The sequence below is a fragment of the Cyprinus carpio genome, chromosome A13, assembly GCF_018340385.1.
Source record: "Cyprinus carpio isolate SPL01 chromosome A13, ASM1834038v1, whole genome shotgun sequence".
In the NCBI taxonomy this organism is placed as follows: domain Eukaryota; kingdom Metazoa; phylum Chordata; class Actinopteri; order Cypriniformes; family Cyprinidae; genus Cyprinus; species Cyprinus carpio.
In genome coordinates this window covers 9,503,377-9,527,637 of record NC_056584.1, presented here as the reverse complement: position 1 = coordinate 9,527,637, position 24,261 = coordinate 9,503,377, and the positions used below count along the sequence as shown (strand labels likewise).

The following is a 24,261-nucleotide window of genomic DNA, read 5'->3' as shown; positions in this document are numbered from 1 at the left end:
ACTATAAGTAACTTTGCAACTAACTAACTCTCATTAATTTGCATCTACATCTCAAGTAACTCTCATCACAATACTAGTAGACTGTTAGGTTAGGATTAATAGAATAAGCTGATATACTTGAAAAGTTACTAATAGTCATTAAAATGTCTGTTGGTGCACCATCAAAATAAAGTGTTGGCAGATATTAATCAGCCAGTCTACTAATATTCTAATGATGGCTAGTTAGCATATAGGTGCAAAGTTACTTAGTGGAATAAACACCGGACCAAATATTGTATTAGTATTAATTATATAGCCAAGGGAGAGGTGAACTTGCACCAGAATTTCTGAGTTTGACCAGAAAATATATGGTAAATGTTTTGTCCCTTTTAAAAGTTGATTTTAAGCTTATTTTAAAATGCAATTTCATATTCTGCCAATACATCATTATAAAAAATTTTTTAGTATTCTATTTTATTATTATAATAGAAATTTTTTTTTGATCTTTTTATTTTATTTGCAGTGAGAACCACTGACTTATTTTCAGCTACTGTCTATCTTTATGCATCAAACTCTGAACCCGAGACTCTTTGAAAAGTTAAATGAAGCTGCAGGAAACAAGGTAAACAGCTCATTATCTTTTGCTCTCCCTCTTTCTCTCTATCCATCTTTGTTTTGAATCTTCTACTGATGGAGAAATTGGCTTGAGAAATGAGATGCCCTGGCTGTCCTGTCCTATTTGGAACAGGTCCACAGATTACATTTACACTTTTTGTTACTTTCTAAGACCAAAGGTGGATTGAAGTATTCAGAGGTTTCCGAGAAGGCAAATTAGATGGAAACACATTTCCAACTGACAATATTAATGCTTCTCACAACATCTGCTGAAGAGTATGTCCTGTGATGTCCAGACAGTGTTGTTTCTCTAGCATACATATTGAAAAGCTTGAAACTGATTTGAATAATCTTCAGTGTGTAGACTTAGCAGTTGTCTAAAGTGTGTGACAGTTCTGGAGAGTCTACAGGGTACAAGAACTCACACTGATGGTCATCCTATTTCAACAGCCTGGATCCAATGTGATTTTCCCACGTGTAAGGACAAAAGCAGCTTTAATTGTTATAAATTCACTTCCCGGTAAAAATATCCTCAGTACAAATAATGATTTCTTACTTCTTCTTACGTCTATTCTGTAAAGGCTTATATCAGTTATTCTAGAGATTTTAATGTGTACTGCTTGACTTGTTACTCATATTTAGCAAACATATTTAGCAAACAAGTCAAGGACAATGCAACAATTAACAGAGCTTCAAACAAGCTGAGGAGAAAAATAGACTGTTTTTGGCCTATTTTTTATCTTTGTCCAAACAGTTTTGGGAAAGTGATTAGTGGACAAAGAGATGAGCTTTGTATGAGATGCAAAAAAATAAAAAATAAAATAATAATAATAATAATATATATATATATATATATATATATATATATATATATATATATGTGTGTGTGTGTGTGTGTGTGTGTGTGTGTGTGTGTGTGTGTGTGTGTGTGTGTGTGTGTGTGTGTGAGATTTATGCATGATCTATACAGAAGAGAAATATTTTTTAAAAAGTGTTGACCTACAGTTGCAGTGTTGTTGAAAATGATAATTTTTTTAAAGATCCTTTACAGAGACTATTATACTTAATCGTCATGTCATTAGATCTGCTGTGGTCTTTCAGTTTTGATTATGGTTTGTTTAGCATTATTACTGCCTCCAGTCATGGTTTCTTTAGCTATTACTGGCTTTAAAGTCAGGTTATAAACATTGAATGATGGGACATATTTGTTGTCCTGCTGAGACCCCCAGTAAGCTCCCCACAGCCTCTCTTTTACTACTGTATTTGTATGCAACATATAGACATTTACAGATAAAGTCTATTTTTGAATAACAGACAGGGATGTGACATGCATGCTGATCAAAATCTTTCTCTGTTGATGTGCTGTCAGACGTGACCTTTTAGAAATATGTGAAAGATAGGGCAAAAAATTAAAAATTAAAATCTGTTTTGTCCATAGAGGCCCATAGCAGTCACTGGACAAAAACATGTTGTACCTTCATGATAGACCATAACAAATACCACTCCTTTGCTCTTTGTGCCCCTTAGCCTTTGTGTTTATTTAGTTCTTTACCTTTAAACAGTACTGAGTCATATTTCAAAGACTCTTCCAGGCCAGAGGACTTATAATAGCCTGTGTTACAGAAATCAATAAACAATATGTGGGATTGTGCATATGGGTGGAGATGGTTATAGTCTCGCTGAATAAGGAAGACCGGGGCTAGTTGTCACACTTTTTAGTTTAGTTTCACAGGGTGGATTTGTTTATAAAAATCAAGACATGTACCTTAAAGGGATAGTTCACCCCAAAATGAAAATTCTGTCATCATTTACTCACCCTCATGTTGATCCAAACCTGTATGAGTTTCTTTCTTATTTCTTCACAAAAGAAGATATTTTGAAGAATGTTGCAATCTGAACAGTTGGCGGTAGCCCTTGACTTCCCTAAAATACTATGGAAATCAATAGCTACCAGCAATAGTATTATTAGTACCTAAAGTGTATATATTATTAGTACCTTTTGAAAGGATCCCTGAAAAGTTTTGTATCTATTTTCTTTTTTATTGCTCTGAGAAAAAAGAAGAAAAAAGAAATACAGTTTATTGAACATATGTTTGCATGCTGTCAAACTATAAGGTCAGTTGTGACAATACAACCTATATATTTCAGATTTACACAGTAAAACAATTATGAAGCATGAAACAATTCATTAAACATCAAAATGTAAATATCAAACCATTTTAGCAACAAATACTGTAACTAATAACTGGACAGATTTATAAAACAAATAATACTCATGTGACAACATTCCATAAAAAGGTAACGTATTGACTTTTGTGAACTTAAAACCTGGTCCTGGAGAACCTAGCTCTAGAAAGACAGCAATTATGACAACTTTCTTTTATTTTTATTGATACAAAATGTTTATAGTCGACATATTCTCGCGTCAGCATAAATGTCCAATAAGCAGACGGTGCAGTGCCTGTTTACTGTTGGTTCGACATTCACCATAATTTAAAACAGAGTTGAAGTTGCTTCCTGAACTTGAACTTGTCGCCCGTCGCGAGCCCCCGTGCGTGGCCACTCTCCCATAGCCTTCAGCTTGTCGCTCCAGATCAGCGGTCGGGAGCCAATGTGAGGCGTGCTCACTCTCGCGCTCCTGCCAGCGGCGGTCCAGTGCGGAGCGAAAGCGGGGGCAGCGCGACTCAGCAGCGGGAGTCCAGGCAGTTTGCAGCAGTCGCTTCCAGGAGGACGGACGCAGATATGTGTAGCTGCTGCGTGTATTGACCTTCAGCACCGGGAGTTTGCCCTACTTTAGAGAGGAGTAGAGCGAGGGCGGCTCAAATCTACGTGAACTTCACCATGCTTTGGAAGCACTGAAAATACCAGGACGCTTTCTTCAGAAGCGTTGATTCTTTATGCACGGTTTTGCTCAAGCGATCTTCACGCAGTCAACGGTGAGTGACTAAAATCTGATTGAAAACTTTAGTGCGCGTTTGAGTCCACAGCGTTACAGATGCTTCATGTTTATTTTTTGATGTTTTGTTTATGGAAAGTCATTTTAACATGCATTGCTTACAAACTAGCTATTTTTGATACTGTAGTATTTTTTTTTTTAATTTACTAGTATTTTATCCTACAGTATAGTGACAGTATTTCTTTTTTAACCACACTATAATAATTCACTAGATGCTAGAAATTATTCATTAAATTAGTTACAAGTGATTAGTATCTTCATTAGTTAGTAGTAGCCTACTTGTTTCTTTGCTAAATAGTCACTATCCCAAAAGTGACATGCAACCATTACTGGTGACAGATTACAGTTTTTGACACTGAATTGTATTTTTGTCTTTTTGTCTAGTATATTTATGAGGTACAAGTATCTTTCATTGTTTACTGAAACATTTTAATAGTACCAGCTGATGATAACAAATAGCATTATTTTATTTGATGTGTAAAATGTGTTAAAAATCATACTAGTAGACTAAGATTAAAAGTTAAACTTTATTATATTCATTTCATAAAACTTCATGTGTAAAATGTTATATTACAGCAACATTTGTACTAGTAGCCTAAAAGTGTAATCTGTTTTACTAATTTTTAGAATATAAAGTTCATCTAGTTCATCTTCATGTGTGCTTATGTACATTGTTTTTGCTGTCCGTTTGCCCGTGAGAGTGAAGTGACTGAGTGCTTTATCTTACAAAGGTCATAATTATGTTGAATGTAGGCAGACACCAGTTTGTCCCAGCAAAAGTAATTATGGCATCCCAGTGTCTTTTTAATTACAGCATATGGAGCGTCCCTCCTGGAGACATATTGTCTGAATAGTCTTTGTATTCAGCTCTGATTACTCTGTGTAATTAACACATTTTCACAGACCCCTGTAGTTCATTCTCAGTGGGTTCAGATCTCACCTTTGACTAGTGATATGCACTGTATGATAACTGTGACTTGCTAATGACCCTTAATGATGTTATCTGAGAATGAATGCAGTGTGTGTGTGTGTGTGTGTGTGTGTGTGTGTGTTTCACAAAACTGTTTACTTCCAAAGGTTTTGCTGTTGTTAAGGGGTCTTTATCTGTCACATTTTACACCCCAACCCCAATTTTAACCCACACCCCTCCCCTAAAAAAGAAGTAATGTTACTTCAGTACTACAGCTTTCTTCAGCCAGCTGTTGTTGTTTAAAACAACATTTGTTTTATGTGCTATATGAAAGAGTTAAGCTACATGTTGTGTTAATTGTAAGACAGTGTTTTTAGTGACTGTCAAATTGTAAATCAGTTAAATACTCCATATTGCCTTTCATTTTGTATTGGAACAACTTAAAAGTGAAGAAAAAGACATTAAATACCCAGTAATTTTAATGTAATGATTCAAGCGTTTGTCAAGTTGGGAGACACTGAAGTACTTAACACACTACAAGAACATCAGTCATGTTTTTCCTCCTCCGTCCTTTTTAAAAGAATCAGGCTTAACTTTGACCAACTTTCCTGTCATGCTCACCACACTCCGCAGAAGAGTTATGTTTTATCTATCAACATAAAGTAAGATCTTGTTAACTGAAAACTCAAGTCCCTTATCACCAGACTCTAGGAACCCAATTGTGATTTCCATCAGTGGAAGATGAAATATTAGACTAGATACTTTTCTGCTGCTATAAAGAAATTCTTTTCACTGTCAGAAAAGCCCCTCTCTGGACTTCCAGTCTTTTTATGAGGCATATTTAATTAGCATAATGTTTATTTGTATTTTTGAGGGCTTTAAAATATGTGAAACAGGATATGCAGCATTCACACACCACTATTACTTGTACTTGTAGCCATCTTTAAATTTTGGATGTTCCAAATTGCTACATACTGACGCTCGGATTTCTGGCATTGCACATGGTTCGCCATACCCAGCTGCTTTCTGGCATCCCATTGGAAGTATTTAGGATGGAAGTGGGTGGGTGAAAGTTAGAGTTCATATTATATACTGTGGGGAAAGTATTTATTTGATCCCCAGCCGATTTTGTAAGTTTGCCCACTTACAAAGAAATGGAGGGTCTGTAATTTTTATGGTAGGGTTATTGTAACAGATAGAGACAGAATATCAACCAAAAAATCCAGAAAAAACACATTATATAAAGGTTAGAAATTGATTTGCATTACAGTGAGTGAAATAAGTATTTGATCCCCTACCAACCAGCAAGAATTCTGGCTCCCACAGATTGGTTATGTGCCCATGCGAACACAGATTAGTGCTGCCACTTTAAGAAGTTACTCCTAATGTCAGCTCGTTAGGTGTATAAGACACCTGTCCACACAATCTGTATCTTTCATTCCAACCTCTTCCACCACCATGGGCAAGACCAAAGAGCTGTCAAAGGATGTCAGAGACAAGACTGTAGATCTGCACAAGGCTTGAATGGGCTACAAGACCATCTGCAAGAAGCTTGGTGAGAAGGAGACAACTGTTGGTGCGAATATTCAGAAATGGAAGAAATACAAAACAACCAGTTGGGACCACAGTCACCAAGTAAAACATTGGTAACACACTATGAAATCCTGAAATCCTGCAGCACCCGCATGGTAACCCCTGCTCAAGAAGGCACATGTACAGGCCCGTTTAAAGCTTGCCAAAGAGTATATAATGATTCAGAGAAGGCTTGGGAGAAAGTGCTGTTGTCAGATGAGACCAAAATTGAGCTCTTTGGCATTAATTCCACTTGCCGTGTTTGGAGGGAGAGCAATTCTAACTATGACCCCAAGAACACCATCCCTACAGTCAAGCACGGAGGTGGAAACATTATGCTTTGGGGCTGTTTTTCTGCTGAGGGTACAGGGTGACTTCACCGCATTGAGGGGCAAATGGACGGGGCCATGTACTGTAATATTGGATGGGAACCTCCTTCCCTCAGCCAGAACACTGAAGATGGGTCATGGATGGGTCTTCCAGCATGACAATGACCCGAAACATACCACCAAGGCAAAAAGGGAGTGGTTCAAAAAGAAGCACATTAAGGTCTCCAGACCTCAATCCTATAGAAAATCTGTGGATGGAGTTCAAGCTTCAAGTTGCCAGATGACAGCCAATAAACCTTAAGGATTTCGAGAAGATCTGTATTTTTTGGTTGGTATTCTGTCTCTATATGTTAAAATAAACCTACCATAAAAATTAAAGACCATTCATTTCTTTGTAATTGGTAAACTTACAAAATCAGCAGGGGATCAAATAAATATTTTCCCCACTGTATATATTCTCCCTATGCCATGTGCTTGTAAATGTTTGCTGGTTGTTTCAGTCAGTCTCTGTACAGGATAACATTTATTGATTATGTTATGATTTATATCTTACAGTTAATATACTGCTTTACAATATGAATGAGAAATGACAAACTATCCTGGCAGCTATTTAATATCAGTATTTAATTTCAAGGCCTTGAGTCTTTGAAGTATAGAACATACTGTATAGCTGGGGGAGCCAATTTAAAAGTTGTTTAAAAAAAATTATGGACTCTTTGCGAAGAGAAATGTAAATGTAAAAAAATATATATTTTTATACATAAATAAATATTTGAGTTGTCTTTAATCCCTCTGCAAAAATTGTATTCCTCCCAAGAGAAAACAGGTTTGCATGCTATATATTTCTGGACTTGCATTGCACATAGTTTTATAATTTCACAAGTGGAGGCAGTTTAATGTCTGCTTTTATGAGTCAAACCGAAGGGAATCACTCACATGAGCTGTCAGTGTGTTTATAGTGTTAAGAGAGGCAAGTCAATGTGGTGTAAGGCTGGTTACACTATGAAAGCCCAGCTGTTGCTATAACAGTGTGTGGGAAATGGGAATCAAGTAAGTGCTCAATGACCACTAGATCATGTGACATACAATCCATATAGCTCATATAACTTTTAACAAACTGCAGTGACAGCCTTACTGAACCAGACATGTGAAGGTCTTTAGTGTTTGATTGACAAATATAGACTGATAAAATGAACAAAGCATCTGTTTCAGAACGAATTTGGCATCTGTTGCATGAATGAAGATAGCGTTTGTAATTTCAGTAGGGTGTTGGATGGCTTTTGGCAGGCGTTGCTTTGTAAACTTGCCTGCCATTTTTGTCTTGACTACAAGTGCACGTCAATACACCGGCATTCTAGGGCACCAAATTTATGAGGTTATCTCTGATATGGTTGGTGTGGGAAAAGTTCATCTCTGGCACAGAGAATACCGTAAATCTTTGATTTAGTTGCTGGAGTGGCTCTAACATAGCCATTTATTAAATTCACCAAGACTTTACTGTCTAAATGTTGAAAGAATAATGGTATTTTTACGTGATTGGAGTTCTGACAGTAGATCTGATATTCTTGAGGTTGATTTGCTGAGATATGCAAATGTGTCTATTTATTGCTCCCTGTCTAGCTGATCTGTATCATGTTGAGGGAAGAGCCATCCATTAATATTCCAGAAAATCAATGTGTGCCAACACCAATGTGTTTTCTTGGTTTTGTCTTTCACTTTCTGCTAATTTATCACATGGATTGACTTACTTGATGGATTTACAAAATGAAACAGTACAATCTGCATCGCTAGGCTCGATTATAGGCCTCTCCTTAATCTCAAACTATCAAAAAGCATGGGGCAATTTTAGTTCAGACAGGATTACAGCAAATAAATGAATTAAACATGTTGCTTGAATGTGTTGCAATAATGAGAACTGCAAGGAGCCATTATTCCTCTAAATCCATATAGTCAAGATGTCAGGGTAATGCCACTGACTGCTGTGACGTTGAGGACAAGATAACCCAAGCTTCACTACTGACCTCAGAGAGTGAAGTCAGCACAGTGATAGTGACACGCTGTTAGCTCCTCCCACAAAGATGCCCATCCACTTCCTGTTGAGATCTTTGGAGCAGTAAGATATGATTTCCAGTGATGTTTGATGTTGCGTACATTTGCATGATGAGAGAAGTAGGGATGCACTAGCGGTGCATCTCTAATTTGATATTGACCAAATACAATACTGACCAAAAATTATATAAAATTACCATATATCTTGATAATGGTAATTAGCCAATACTTTGTTGGGTGTGTTTTTGTGCTGGTACCTTGGCTGGTCATGGACAGCTGACTCCCAAAGCTTGTCATATTCTGTGTGGTGGTCAATTCAAGTGACAGAAATAAAACTTTTCATTAAGGGGTGATATCTGCTCCCCTCAATTGATTTCCAGGGGCATTTTTAACTTTATAGGTGCATTTGTTTTCTAAAATTATTAGATGTGTGCACTGAAAATATGTATCTTTTCATGTCAAATTCTTGCATTTAATCAATAAATTCAGTTAGAATAGTAAGACACTATAGGCTGTTGCCAATCAGTTGAATGTAATCTTCCATATTGTCAGCTTCCAAACTGTTAAAACAATGATTACAGTATTATCATAGATGATAAATATCGCACTCCCTAAGGAAGCAATGCAGTTATAGGGACAATAATGTAGCAGAGGAGTAATAATGTAAACAATCAGCAGCATTTTGTGGCACATGAAATAACTGATAAGTGTTCTTTTTGTGTTTTTACTGTCTTAAATATTAAATTAATAATATTTTGGCCACCGATATATCCTGCACTTCTACAGAGAAGCAGTCGCTGAAGTAGCGCAGCGTCTCATGCTTGGGCTGCTTTCCATTAGTCAGGAATCTGCTCTTTCAAAGGGCTCTGCAAATCTGCACACCCCCACACTGAGAAAGAAACATTATAAAAACACTGTCCTTATTGTACGTCCCCTGATTTATGATCTTTGGCCTGCAAGATATGTAAAGCATGCAGCACTTTCTCTCCATCTCTGTCTCCAAGCTGATGCAACGCAGGGGTCCTGGGCTCACAACTGTTTCCACTGCACAGTGCGTCCCATGGTGATGTGAGTTATGATAGGAGACAAGCCACTCGCTCTGCCTGAGGCTTGTTCTGACACTCACCACTTTCTGATGTGCTGCTGGCTTGTCCAGTGCATCACCCACTGACTACAAACAAAGTTTATCATCACCATTTATGCAGACTGCCTCTAATTCCTCTCTTGTATGTCTGCCTGCATTTTAACCTCTGATCTATAATTAGGTGTGTAAACATTAGTTCAAGATTGGAAAATGGAAGGGGAAATGTCAAGTTTGCAGTCTGTTTTAGGATAATCAAATTTATTTTTCAACACACACAAACCTCTCAACCAGTTTATCATCACCATTTATGCAGACTGCCTCTAATTCCTCTCTTGTATGTGTGTGGTCAACACCTACAGACCTCTCACAAGACCAGTCCAACAGGGAGGGGATGAGGTTTAATGTATGTACTTGTCAGCATTTTAGTTCTCATTTGTAATCACAATTAATTCACAATTGTAGTCACATTAAATTTATGTTAGTCACATGTATTTTGTAGATAGTTTCTCTGTAGTAGTCTCTGTAGTAATGCTGCTTAATAGAGTTGATGGTAAAACTGATTTGATGGGTGAATCAGAAATGTGATGTTAATTTTTGTGTTCTCTATAATGTTCTCTCTTTAATGTGTTTAAATATAAATCAATATTTTTTAACATTTTTAAATAAACATATAAAAAATTATTAAATATTTATTTTTTTTAAATAAACATTTATAACATTTTTATGTACATATTTTAAATAAATTAATGCATTAATAAATAAAAATAAGAGAAATTAGATTAAAATTTATTAAATATTTATTTTAATATATTTTATTCTATATAATTGATTTTTATATAGATTTTTCCTTCGGTGTTTTTTCTTGTTTGTTTATATATATATATATTATATATATATTATATATATATATAATGTATATTATATATCAAAAATTATGCAATATAGATTTTTCTTAAATAGAAAAAGAATTACTAAAGTAATTGTTTATACATTTTTGTAAATTGTTTTGAAAATAGTATAAAAAATATGCAATATAAAGGCTCTGATGACACTTTAGTTTAGGGGCCAATTCTCACTATTAACTAACTATTAACCATGACTTTTCCCTCTATAAACTCCTATTTTACTAATAGTTAGTGAGGTAGTTGTTACATTTAGGTATGATGTAGGATCAAGGGATCTAAAATATGGTCTTCCAGAATAAGCCATTAATATGTGCTTTATAAGTACTAATAAACAGCCAATCTGCTAGTAATATGCATGCTAATAGGTTAATAGTTAATAGTGAGAACTGGTCCTTAAACTAAAGTGTTACCAAGGCTCTTTTTGCATAAAAACCCATGTGCAAATTGACTGTTCTGAACATAAAGTTCATAAGAAGCTGTAAATAAATGCCATGCAGATAGCAATTCAACTATAGAGCTGATGAAATCCTATATTGACGTACCCTCTGAAGGCTTTAACCGGCTATGTAAGATAAATCAATCTTTAGTGAAATTTGTCACTTGTATAATTTATGGCTGCATGAGAACCTCAGGTTAAAAGATTGCACATCTATAGTTTGAAATAATGCGTCTCAGTCTCTAGAGGGCTTATGATCAGTCCAGTCATGCTGAACCATGACGGCAGTCTCTCCAGCATTTCTAAAGGGCCATGTAGTGCCCCGTCTTGTGAGGGGATTACGATCCACACAGCCTAGCACAGCAATATAAACAGCTCTCATTTTGTGTCCTCAAACACCCCCATCCCACATTTAGGCCATCAGACAGACTTATTAGCTGTCTACCTTAGAGACACGAGTCTGGAAGTCACAGATTTGTAGAGCACCGTGAATCTATGCCATGTGTTCACACTTAATCTCCAAAAGCCTGGAATGACTGCAGCAGGTTGTTGACCTCTCTCAATGGCCTTGTTAACCTCTCTACTGTTGCCATGATGAGAGGCATCTGTGAAGTACGTGAAGGTAATGGGATGAGGTCAGAGTGTCAAGAGATGGTCCAGCAGACACAATACTCGTTTCATTGCTGTCCATTATGCCAGTAGCATCCATAACAGGCCAGTTTTCAGCCTGGAATGTGTTGACCAATGGAGCAAGCATTTGACAGGATGGCAGTGTTTAAAAATAACAAGCAGAACTGAATGCCAAGAGCTCACTAAATGAAGTACACATTTTTCTGACATTCTATTTAGCTTGCACTGAGGCGTTGTGTATAGAAATAATGACTTATCTGGAAAGTACTAAATTACCACACAAACAAAAGCCTGACTCCCCAAACATCTTGATTTGCTCATTTTGTTTTTAAGTAGATGCATGCTATTTATCCACTGTTGCTCAGTTACTAACGAAACACTTTTTCAGTGATGAATTTACTGGACAAACTGATTAATCATCCAAAATTTGGCCTTTTGGCCGGTTAACAGAAGCATAGCTCCAATCATCTTCTTTCTCTTCCCTGCTTTTCTCCTCTGCTCTATTTTATTTCCTAATTTAGTTTTCAAATAAACCTGACATTGACACTATGAATATTGTTGGTGAGTAAATGATGACAAAACTTTCATTTTTGGGCAGTGTTTCTGTGCTCGCAATAGATTGCAGCAAAAAAAAATTCTCTATTTTCCCAAAGTCAGTTGCTTTTTTGAATGGGTTTTTGGTTAAATGCCTGAAATGAGGTCTGTGGTTAACACAACCTCCACAAATTCATGTTCACCATGTTAAAAAAAAAAAAAAAAAAAAACATGCTATCACAACAAACAGGTAAACTCATCTACTTAGCAATTGTTTTTATATTCATGCTCTTGCAAACTATTCTAACTCAGATTTCCACCTTGTAGATTTTATATAAAGATCTAAAGAATTGTCAGTTCTTTAAGCCAACATTTAGTTCTTTGCATGTGATTTGCATTTACGCTTTAAAATTCATAAAATTGTGTTCATTTGTGAAGATTATGATGATGAACAAAACGTGTAAGAATAAAACTTTTGTTGGTCACAGAGCTTATTTTCTGTGTTTATCAAAAAGTCAAAGGAAGAGTCCTATTGGCTTTTTGTCGAGGAAACCGGGATGATGCCAAATTAAAGGTTGGCCTTCGGGTTGGTAACTTACAGGTTGGCATACAAAAATACATAATCACCGCAGCACTCTGTACACAACTTTACATGTTTTGTTTACATGCTTAGCACATTCAGGGCATTGTGGTTTATAGGATCTATTTTCCAAAGGTAAATGTTCCTGATCAGTTAGGTTCCTCATAGCTGGTAAACTCAAATGAACTTTAACAGCATCACCATATAAAGAATTCATGTGTGAGTGTGTGAAAGTTTGCAGTTATTGTAACTGTGGGAAGTGGGGTTTCTGTGAGCTCCATGTGGATGGAGTTTAGTGAATGACTCTGCCAGATCGCCTGTGGTGTTGCTCCCTCTTCAGCCCACTCCATCAGCTGACTCTCATCCACTCTCCCTCTCTCTCATGTCTTTTTTCCATTCCAAACTGAAAAGAAAATAGGGGTGTGCCATAAATGGGCTCTATGAATGTTACCGCTCTGCAGATTATTCACATTTTACCATAATTGCAGACAGTTGGAAAATGAAGAGAAATAGTAGTTTTTTCTCTCTCTGTGGTGTGGTGTCCAGCCTCTGACTCTCTCTCCTCCACCCCTTCTTTGGAGCCAGGAGATGAGGAATGGTCTCTTTGGAGCTGATGTTTTCGCGGTTCCGCCTGTGAGCTCTGGGGTTCAGTTTTAGCCCCACAGTAATTTTATTACCCCTCTCCTCAACAACACAAACACGAAACCTCTCCTCCCCATAACTCTGATTTATGTCACTACAACCACCTTGTCCAAAAACTTCCCTGACATTTCCAGGAGACGTTCTGAATCACAGCATTCATGGCTGAGATGAGCTGTCATATAAAGCCATGATGGGGGCAGATGGATTTCCACTGAATACTCTTTAAATGCATCATTGATTTTTTTTTTTCTTTCTTATGCTGTTTGGGCGTTGTGTCTTCTTAACTTATTTTTAGGAACCTATCTGCTTCTTTGTTAATGGAGGAATCAGTAAAGTGTGTGTATTTGTTTGAGTCAAACAGTCTCTCATTTAGTACCCAAATCCCTAAAAACACATATTTTGGAGTAGTAGTATCATTAACTAATAATTATAATTAGTTTGGGGTGTCATATTAATCTTTTTTTAATTTATTATTTAAAAAACATGCATTACTATTAAACATTTGGGGTCAGTAAGAATTTTTAAATGCTTTTTGAAATCTCTTATTCTCACCGAGGCTGCATTTATTTGATAACTGTAAAACAGTAATATTGTGAAATATTATTACAATTTAAAACAACAGTTTTCTATTTTAATTAAATATATTTAATCCTGTGATGTCAAAGCTGAATTTTCAGCATCATTACTCCAGTCTTCGGTGTCACATGATCTATCAGAAATCATTCTAATATGCTGATCTGCTGCTCAAGAAACATTATCAATGTTGAAAACAGCTGTTTAATATTTTTTGTGATTAATTTACCGTGGCCTTGCTGAATAAAAGTAATAATTGATCTACTGTTTTGAAACAGCACCTGTAAGCTATTAACTGAGTAAGCCAATTGTAGTAAACAGAGTTTTAAACCTTATTTTACATCCAACAGCATTTCGTGGGACTGTTGTGCACATACTGTATCATTTATCCTAAGAGAGAAGTAATGGATTTTCTGTGGTCCACATAGAAAGAAATAGGAGTCTACCTTAACCAAAAGCCACAGATGGATAACATGCATAAATATTTTTGAGACATTTAATTTTCTCAGTGCTCAGCTAAAACTTTAGTGTTGCACCGCAACTATTTATCAATGTCATGATCACATCGGGCAGATAACTGCACGGCTTTTTCTTTCTCACTTTGGTAGTGACGCCTAATAAACAAAAAGCCATGAAAGGTGAGATAATATCTGTTCATAATATAAATATATCATGTTTTTTAGAAGACTTGGATTAAACTATTATATTCATGTGGATTTCTTTTAGGATGACTATGAACTTTTCAAAATGTCAACGCTTTCGTGTAATGGAATAAAAACTCTCAGGTTAAAATATCTTCTATTTGTGTTTTGAAGATGAACAAAATTTTTATGGGATTGGAACGACATGAGAATGAGTAAAGCCAAGCCTGCTGTTCATGACAAATGTATTTTGCAAATGACCATTATCAGTATGCACTGCAAAATTTGATTTTAAGTACCTAATCATAGTGATGCAAAATTTAATCCAATTCAGACGGTCAAGGTGTAATAATATGTAAATTTATTAAAAAGAATATAGAGAACAGAAACCACAAATCATAACTTGGAAAGTTCTGGATAATAATAACAACATTCAAATATAGAAAATGTAAATCCAATGTTAGTACATTTTTAATAACAATCAATTTATGATGGATTGAACCCAACTAGTATTAATCAAAACATTAATAAAATCGTAATTAAAACATAAAAAATTATAATTATTCTGTTTGAATCAAAAGTACCAAAGTATTAAGTATTAAAATATTAAAATATCAGAGTATCAAAGTATCTGAATTTCAAGGTATCTGAATTTGAATAGAAACCTGTAAGAGTTCTAAGTCTTGAGTCTAAGAGTTGTCGAGTGAAGCCAAAGAAGAGGAAGTGAGCTGAAAAGATAGAGAGACCAGAGTCTCAGAAAGTCAAACCCTATTTTATTTTGCAGAGTCTATCTTATATACTGTTGTTCCAGACATAAGTCGTCATCTGGGCTATAACACCTGACCTTTAAAAATAGTCTAGTCAATGTCTCGATTTTGGACTTCTTCCTCTTTTAGATTCAAAGAATCATACTGATAATTCTAAGAAATATTGATACAAAAGAACAATACGTGCAGTTCAACTTCATATGCAAAACAGACATTACATATGAAATATACCACAAAGTTTACCAAAAACATTTTTGAATATAAAAATGAAACCTGTTAATATATATATATGAGACAGATCACTACCATGAAATATTAATTTTTTACTTTTAAAATGAAACTTATCATTATGAATAAAACACATTTTGAATACGTGGCTTCAGAGTAAGATACATCTTGGATATGTGGACTTCTCAGAATCTCTCTCATCACGTGGATTTCTTAGAAACTCTCAACACATGGAGTAAAACTGAATATGTGGACTTTTTCTCCGAATACCTGTCACCACGTGGATTTCTTTGAATTTCCATACACCACATAGCCAAAGCGGCAATTTGTTCAACCATTATCACCTACCACTACATTCACCTCAAATTACTAAAGATGCCTAAAGCAGGAGTCTGTCCTGCATGTATGAACTCTAACCTGTCTGAAACTCTCAGAGGAGAATATGAGAAAATGAGTCAGGTTTAATTGAGCATCACATTGCTTGTCATTGAGGCAGCAGCATGGAGAGGTGAACAAAAACCAGGACAGCTCATCTGGGAGACCAGCCAGCGGGAGTGTGATTTGTGTTCACCGGCTTGTACAGGCCACTATGTGTACTCCTGCCAAATTAGTGTAGAATACTGAAGTTGTGTGTCAGTATTGATTTGAGAGGACTTCGGTTTATTTGATGACTCAGGCTTTCCCTAAAGAATCAAAGTACAAAAAGGATGTGGATCTAAGTATCACATTACTGAGATCAGCTCATTTTCTTTATGATTTATGTGGAAAATAAGACTCCAAACATCATGTTGAATTTTTGTCAGAGCTGTACAAATTTGAGGGAAAACACTGAAGCAGTTTTTTTAGGCTATAAAAATATTAGGCTGCCAGTCATTAACATTTTATCTGTATTAATCACAATGTATAAACACAGTTTCCAAGAAGCAGTAATTTGAGATGGATAGAAGCTGTCCTGACTCTTTTAATGGTGAAGCCGCTTCTTCTGTTTTTTGTGCTGCATAGCACAAAGGATTAGAGTCAGTTACGTAACTCCCCCCAGAGCCTCTCCTCACGCGTGACCGTCTGGAGCAGAATATCTAAATAATGATTTTGGCCTTTATTTATGCTTAATTTGCACAGTCCTTTTTGTTTATTAATGCATCTGCCTTCATTTCATATTTGATGAGCTAAAAGAGGGGTCTAGAGAAAGAGGTGGTGATGGGGTATTTATAGAGTATCCTGCTGTGGGGCTGGCCGGTCTGTCTCAGTGAAGCATTGCGTCCTGTCAGACCCCATCAGATCTCCATATGGACTCAAGATCTCTCTCATACAGAGCACTACAACAGCATCACTCCTATTAAGACAATCAGCATTTTTTAGTTAAAAACATGTTTTGAGCTTTTGACTGTTATTTTGTTTTTAAGAAGATTTTTCCCCCCACAAGGATAGCGTAATAAAATAACAAAATGTATTAAACTGAATCCAAAAATTTCAAAATAGTAAATGGACATAAACATTCAGCATATAATAATGAACAATATAATTCACAAACATTTTACATGTTATTAAAAATAGATTAATTTATTTATTGTATAATTTTATGTATTTATTTTTTATTAAATAATATGTAGTTTTGCATCTCTTTAAGTACGTATTATTTATATATTAGTATTATTTTGATTATTATAGTAAATATTTTGAATGAGCTTTTATCTAAAAAAAGCTTTCATTTTCATTTTAGTTCAAGGCAAGCATTTTGTATGTGATTTTGTATGTGATTTTATCGTTTTGTTAGTTTTTATTTATTTATTTTTTTGTATTTATCTATAATTTATTTTTATTTCAGTTTTAATTTTAGTAATTTTAGTACTCCAACTTAGTTTTTTATTGTAAGTTATATTTTATTTTATTTCAGTTTTATTTAAATGAACAAAAAATACTTTATTCAGTATTAATGCCATTTGATTAATTTTTAAACAAAAACGACTTTATACCAGTAACAAGATTGGCCATGAGTAGAGTATGCACTGTATATTTTAGGGTAATTTTTTTAAAAGAAAATGCCTTACACGCACACACACACACACACACACACACACACACACACACACACACACACACACTCAAAAACTACATTTAATAATTTTAATTAAGAGTTATAAGTAGTTATTAATATGAAAATATTAATTGAATATGAATATTGTTTTCTGTATAGTTTGTCATAAATACAGTAGTGTGATATGACATGCAAAATACTCTGAACACTCTCTTCCAGACTTCATACTGACACGTACAGTATATGGCTTGAAACATGCATCAGAATACACATCTACAAAAATGTAAATGCAAACAAATGTTGTTGCCTTACATTCATACAGACATACAAAGGCTTCCTTATTTAATACAGTAAGCTCCCTTGTTTTATGAATCTGGATAAAAACTCAACACAAAAGCTCTTTATCACTAACTCATTATCCTATAAGGACGCTAGACATGCAGTCTTGCATATCCAAAGGGAATCCAGTATCCCAGAGGGAAAGGATAGCAATATATGCTCCATCAGTCTATTTCTCCTTGTCTTCCTCTTTCTCACCACATTTCAAGCTTTCTGTAGTTCACTGAGGTGCTCCAAAGATTCATTTATGGTACTTCACCTGTGCGTTTGCTTCATTTCTGTTGTAACATGCAGTTTTTTTTCTTAATATGTAAGCCATGAAGTCATTTCACTCGATTCTGTGACCATTTCGGATGGCTGCACATCATTGCATGTTTATACATTTGTCAGATCCTGTGTTTGACAGCAGTAACACAGCAATGCCATCATAGCTTTGATCAACCACAGCTCCCCATTTGTTATAGAGATTATGCACGGAGAGAGACAAAGCTGACATCAATGTTTCAGTTGAGCTGCACAATGCATCCTGTATCTCTCTGAAGTTTCATCAGCGGTGCTCCTACAGTACATGCATTTGTAATTGAGAAACACAGACCCTTGTCCTCTAATGCTTACTAGAGCAGTCTGTTTTAACCTTTGGCCTTTGAGTGGCTCACTCTCTCAAATACACATACAGAAACACACGTTTTCCTCTCGCCTTGCTCTATCAGGGAAACTGAAGGCCTCCCTTAGGGTGCTCAGGCAGATGACTTCTTTGGCCTTGTTTGTTTTCTGCCCTTGGGGCTGGAGAGGAGAGCGAGAGAATCCTGACACTCCAGCACAGGAAACAGTCTAGTCCGGGCTGGAAACAGATGCTGAAAGAGCCCTTTGGAAGCGGCATTCCTCTGCTGTCTGCCTTTACAGACATCTGGTTTTATGTGGGTAAACATTCTGTGACCTCTGTGCTATCATAACACTGGAAGTGTAGATGCCTCCTTTATGTGACACTGAAACTGAAAAAATTATGACAAATAAGGCCCATTCACACCACAATTAAAATGTACCATGAAATGAAACATACAAAAGTCTGTTAACACCAAGAATAAAACGAAATGTCATTTACATGCTTTAATGCAAGCATTTATCTGAATGTCAAGTCAAATTTATTTATGTAGCGCTTTTCACAATACACATTTCAAAAGCAGCATTATGATGTTGCATTATTTTAGCGCTAATATACTGTAGTACTGTCATATTTTTGTGTTAAAAAATGTTTTTATGAAAACACGTTTACCTCAAACATATTTGAAAAATGAGTGTTAATTGCATGCACTCATGCAGTTTATGCCTTTTGTTCGTATTTGTGTTGTCAATGTTTGGATTCCACTGTTTCTACATAGTTTGCACAGTGTGTTTCATCATGGTCCGATGGTAGTAATTTTTCAGGAGTACGCCCACAGGGACACAGTCGAGGATTTACTGAGGTTATGCCTTATTTATTGCTTTTACAGTTATTTAAAAAAGCTTATCTTTTCCCCTCCCCATTGAGTTTGTGGGATAAAATCTCTGTAATGTACTGTAATCTTGTTTCAGTCTTGGCTGATGTGCAGTTCCGCTTTCTGATTGGAGGATGTGATGCTTATTTGGATTATAAGGGCACTTAGATCTAGAATGTGTTATTCAAACGAAGACTAAGGTCACTAAGCGAGTGGTCTGACAGACTGCTTTTCAAATAAAATGTCGTATTATAAGATACTTGGCTGCCAAAGCTGCCAAATTGTGGCCACTCCAATAAAATGTCGATTAATACTGTGAATGGAGAGAGTTGGGCGGTTATGAAGTCTTGGAAGACTCATTACAGTGAAAGTGGATTATACAAGGCTCTGATTGTTCAGTTTTGGAAGGCACAGTTAGAATAACAAACCCACTGTACAAAGCCCAAACATCTCCGAGCCCAATTCAGCAGTGCTGTCCTGTCTGTTCTTTTACTTTGTGCCCAAACAAATACTGCTCATTTTCTGCTCCAGATGAGAAGTCAAAACAGATGTATGGACTGAGGCATTGGCTAATGCCTGCTCTTAATGATCTCAGTGGAAACCAGGGGTGAGAATATGAATAAACATTTTAAATCATTAAATATAGAGTATATGTACTTACTGTAATACTGAAATACTGTACTGCATAGGCTTCCCTCATCTGTCCCTCTTGTTTCTGTGTGACTCGACCTACAACAACAAATTCTTTGATTCCCTCAAACTATTGAATGGCTGCACAAACATCAAATCTGGGATCTGTGTAATTGGTCCATGGTCCTGTTTGATTATTCGATAGGCAGATATGTTAAAAAGAAGCTGCTCTCTCTCTCTCTCGTTCTCTCTTTTAACATTTTGAGTTTTTTCTTTCATCAGAAATGATGTTGAAGGCTAACTGAGGAATTTCTGGAGCAGCTTAGAGGAAAAATCCTTCTAAATTGTGCACTCTTTTTCCACATAACTACTATAAAACTTTATATGCGCTCATAATCCATCCTTTAGAGCTGTCAGTAGAAACATTCTTAAAGTGGAATTGTTTGGCCCTTATCAATTTTACCACTGATAAAAACTTAACCAGTGATCTTTTTCTCTGAAGTTCTAGTCTCTCGTTCTCAGTTGTTTTCCTTCTGGTGGTCTGAAGCTGAACTGCTAGTTTTACTATTATGTTAGAACCTGAATCCCTTTGGAGCTCTAATGAAAGAAGACAGGTGCGAAGTAAATCTACAAGTACTATTTATAGGAATTTGTACTGAATATTTATATCCTCAAGCTATTATATTTCAAAGGAATAATAGTCTATGAGTCTTAGAGTCTCATTGCAGGGTTTGTGCATCAAAGATACTTTAAAGAGAAAAGTCTATTTTCTTGATTTCTTTATGTTCTCAAGCTACTTTATTGTTCTTGAGTACAATTAAATGTGAAAATTTTTATTATTAACTAAAACTAAAACCATTTTCATCTAGTTTAACTTTAATTTAGTTGATGTTTAACTACTAATATAATTAAAAGTTAAACTGAAATAAAAATGTATAAAAACATATGTATAGACATATTTAAAACAAACAAACAAAAAAAAAACCCTAAGAATAAAACAATCAAAACTCACAACAAAATTACTCAAAAGTTAACAAATGAAAATAAAAATAAAAATGGAAAACATAAAAACTAATGAATTTTTTTTATTTGTAATTAAGTCAAATTCTGAAGCTGTACTTATAAAACTAAAACATATTTTATACTTTATAGTATGTCATTATTATGTAATGTTTGACACTGTAATATATTGTCAACAGTTTTTATTAGTCATATTGGTCACACTTTATTTTGAGGTCCAATTCTCACTATGGACTAACTATTAAAGGGATGAAGAAACTGTTCTACTGATGAAACAAAGTCATTTACATCTTGGATGCCCTGGGGGTAAGAAGATAAACATAACATTTTCATTTTTGGGTGAACTATCACTTTAACTACTACTTTTGCCTCAATAAACTTGTAATTTGCTGCTTATTAATAGTTAGTAAGGTAGTTGTTAAGTTTAGATATGGGGTAGGATTAAGGGTTCTGAAACATGGTCAAGCAGAATAAGGCATTAATATGGGGGCAGTTGTGGCCTTATGGTTAGAAATTGGAATTGTCGGTTGGGGGAGCGAATAACCAGCGCTCTCTTCCACCCTCAATACCACGACTGAGGTGAGACGCTTGAGCAAGGCACCATACCCCCAACTGCTCCCCGGGCATCACAGCAATATGGCTGCCCACTGCTCCAGATGTGTGTTCACTACTGTGTGTGTGCACTTGGATGGGTTAAATGTAGAGCACAAATTCTGAGTATGGGTCACCATACTTGGCCACATGTCACTTCACCTTCACTTTCTTCACTTTCACTGATAAGTACTAATAAACAGCCAATATGCTAGTAATATGAGTGCTAATAAACAACTAGTTAATATTGAGAATCATTTTTGTTTTCTGTTCTCTTGTGACAAGTTACTGTATCTAGTGTAAATGTTTTTCTTTTGTGTATTTGCCTCATGCTGTTTGTGAAAGTCAGCACTTCAAGATGCATACATATTACATACATGTTACATATTTGATCCGTACTGTCCTTTCACAGAGTCTCTAACACATTGTTCTCTCACAGGGAGAATGCTAAACTGTATCCTGTGTGGGATTGTTTTAGCTCGAGTGTTGTCTGCCACCCAATCGAATTGAAAAAGTCAGAAATTGAAGCAGCAAATCATCTTTTATGTATGTGTGCTTGCACAGTGAACACAGTGGAAACTAGGACAGACAGCGGAGCATTAAAACAAAGCTGCTTTTACTTTCCTGGAAAAAAATGCTAGACAGAAAATAAAGAAAATCTGAGATTTACTGCTTTTACTTATCAAGCAGGATATAGGGTTACATTTGCATTATGAATTACTGAGATATTTTTATTCTAGTTTTGAGACTACAAATAATCCTGAGTGAGCAGAACTGAGAGATGAGAAATCTTTCGGTTGGTGTTATTAGACTGTTATGTAACTCTGTCTCAGGCAGCTGTGTCCTTCATGCTTAAATCGTAGCTGTCTTGGGACTTAATGTGAGGTGTCTCTGCAGTGATCATGTTGAAAATGAAAAGACAGAAAGAGGTACTATGGTGGACACCTCCACTGTCACACTACTACACCCAGCCCCTTAGGAACTCAAGTATAACTGCAGATTTACATCAGTGAGAAAAAGTGTTTGAAGTTGTCAGGATCATGACACTGAGTCATAGGTTTGCATTAATCAGCTGCAGTGGGCTGTTCAGTTACTGACACTTAAGTACGTCTGTAGAAAAGAGTACAGCTTGCTGCTTTCATAATCCAGAGTTTAATTTTAGAATTGTCAGCCTGCGAATGTGTGTCTGAGTGTTTCTGTGTTTTTTGAGTAAAAAAACAAGTGTATTTTTTACCCATTAAAAGCTTTAATAGAATAATTAATAAAATAATAAAAACAACAACTAATAATTACATTACCTTTCAAAAGTTTTTTGTTTTTGAAAGAAGTCTCTTATGCCCAAAGCTGCATTTATTTTATCTAATATATAGTACTATTGTGACATATTATTACAATTTTAATTGAACTGTTTTGTATTTTAATATATTTTAAATTGTAATTTATTTGTGTGATGGCAAAGCTGAATTTTCAGCATCATTACTCCTATCCTCAGTGTCACATGATCCTTCAGAAATCATTCTAATATGTTGATTTTCTTATTATCAATTTTTAAAAATAGTTTTTCTGCTTAATATTTTAGGGGAAACTAATATATTTCCTTCAGGATTCGTTGATGAATAGAAAGCATTTATTTGAAATAGAAATATTTTGTAATATTATAAATGTCTTTACTCTCGGTGTTGATCAATTCAATGCGGGACAGGACAGTACAGTGTATGACAGGAAGCATAGTCGGGGAGAGAGAGGACCGTTAGCCAGGACTAAAACTTGGGTGGCTGAGGATGAGCTGAGGGACTGACAGGAAGCAGCGGAGACAGGGCTGAGGAACTGTCTGGTTTAAGGAGAGGGAGGCTGGGAGGGAACACAGGTGAACAGGAGCTGGAGGAACTAGCGGAGACGCAGGAGATTCAGGGCTGGGGTGGAACCAGCAGAAACTCAGGAGAATTAGGTATTACCTCCCCAAACCAGTTTATTTAGTCTAAATCAAAAATATCTTTAAGTTCCTCATAATAATTTCCAGAGGACAGCAGCAGCTCACCCTCAGTGGCTGGAGTGTGGGCAGAGTCCTTATCAGCTCCCTCGATCAACGACACTCTTTGTTGCCAGCTCACACACCTGGTCAGACCTGCTATGGGTTCTGGCATATCCACGTAGTGGAGTGATGGCTGGCTGGGCTCTGGGTCAGGAGTGGGGCTGGTTAAGTCCTCCTCAGTGGGGCAGAAGGTGAACGGTGATCCGCTGTTAAACAGTACCCACTCCACAAATGAGGCGAAACACCGCTCGCTCAGGCTGGTATAATAAAAGACGCAAAGCAAACGGTCAGGGAAGTGAGTAAAGCACACCAGATCTAAAAAGTCCCTTCTGTGGTCCTCCAGCGAATGTTCCTGCTGCTCCAGGCAAAGGAGCTGGACGGCTGGCAGATCCATCCGGGAGGGGAGGGTAAAGGAATGAAACAAAAAAGAAAAGTAAAAGGCCACAATAATCTACTCGAGGCCTGGTATTCTGCCACAGGGTTGTCACAACAAAATATAACATGCACAACGAAATAATAGGATGGAGAATTCCTTTTAACAGATCCACGGGGAAAGGGAACAACAATAATACAACAGCAAATAATCCACAAAAGACAATACCAGACCAAGATATCGAGGAGATCACAGGGCTTAAATACTAGGCAGAATGCAATCAGGGAGAAACAGAACAGGTGTGGAGCTCATTAACAACCAAGGAGGGAAAACTAG

The 24,261-nt window shown here is 36.0% G+C and overlaps 1 protein-coding gene across 2 annotated transcripts in view; it reads left to right on the top strand.

Annotated features, from left to right (window-relative positions):
- Positions 1-3,129: 3,129 nt before the first annotated feature.
- The window catches only part of LOC109109562 (leucine zipper putative tumor suppressor 2 homolog), a 63,171-nt gene continuing 42,039 nt past the window's right edge, over positions 3,130-24,261 (top strand). Inside the window, exons 1-2 of one of the 2 annotated variants that reach the window (XM_042768670.1) lie at positions 3,130-3,530; positions 21,145-21,235. The gene's annotated coding sequence lies outside the window, so the exon portion shown is untranslated. The remainder of the gene's footprint in view (positions 3,531-21,144; positions 21,236-24,261) is intronic. The other variant, XM_042768668.1, reaches the window with a different exon arrangement.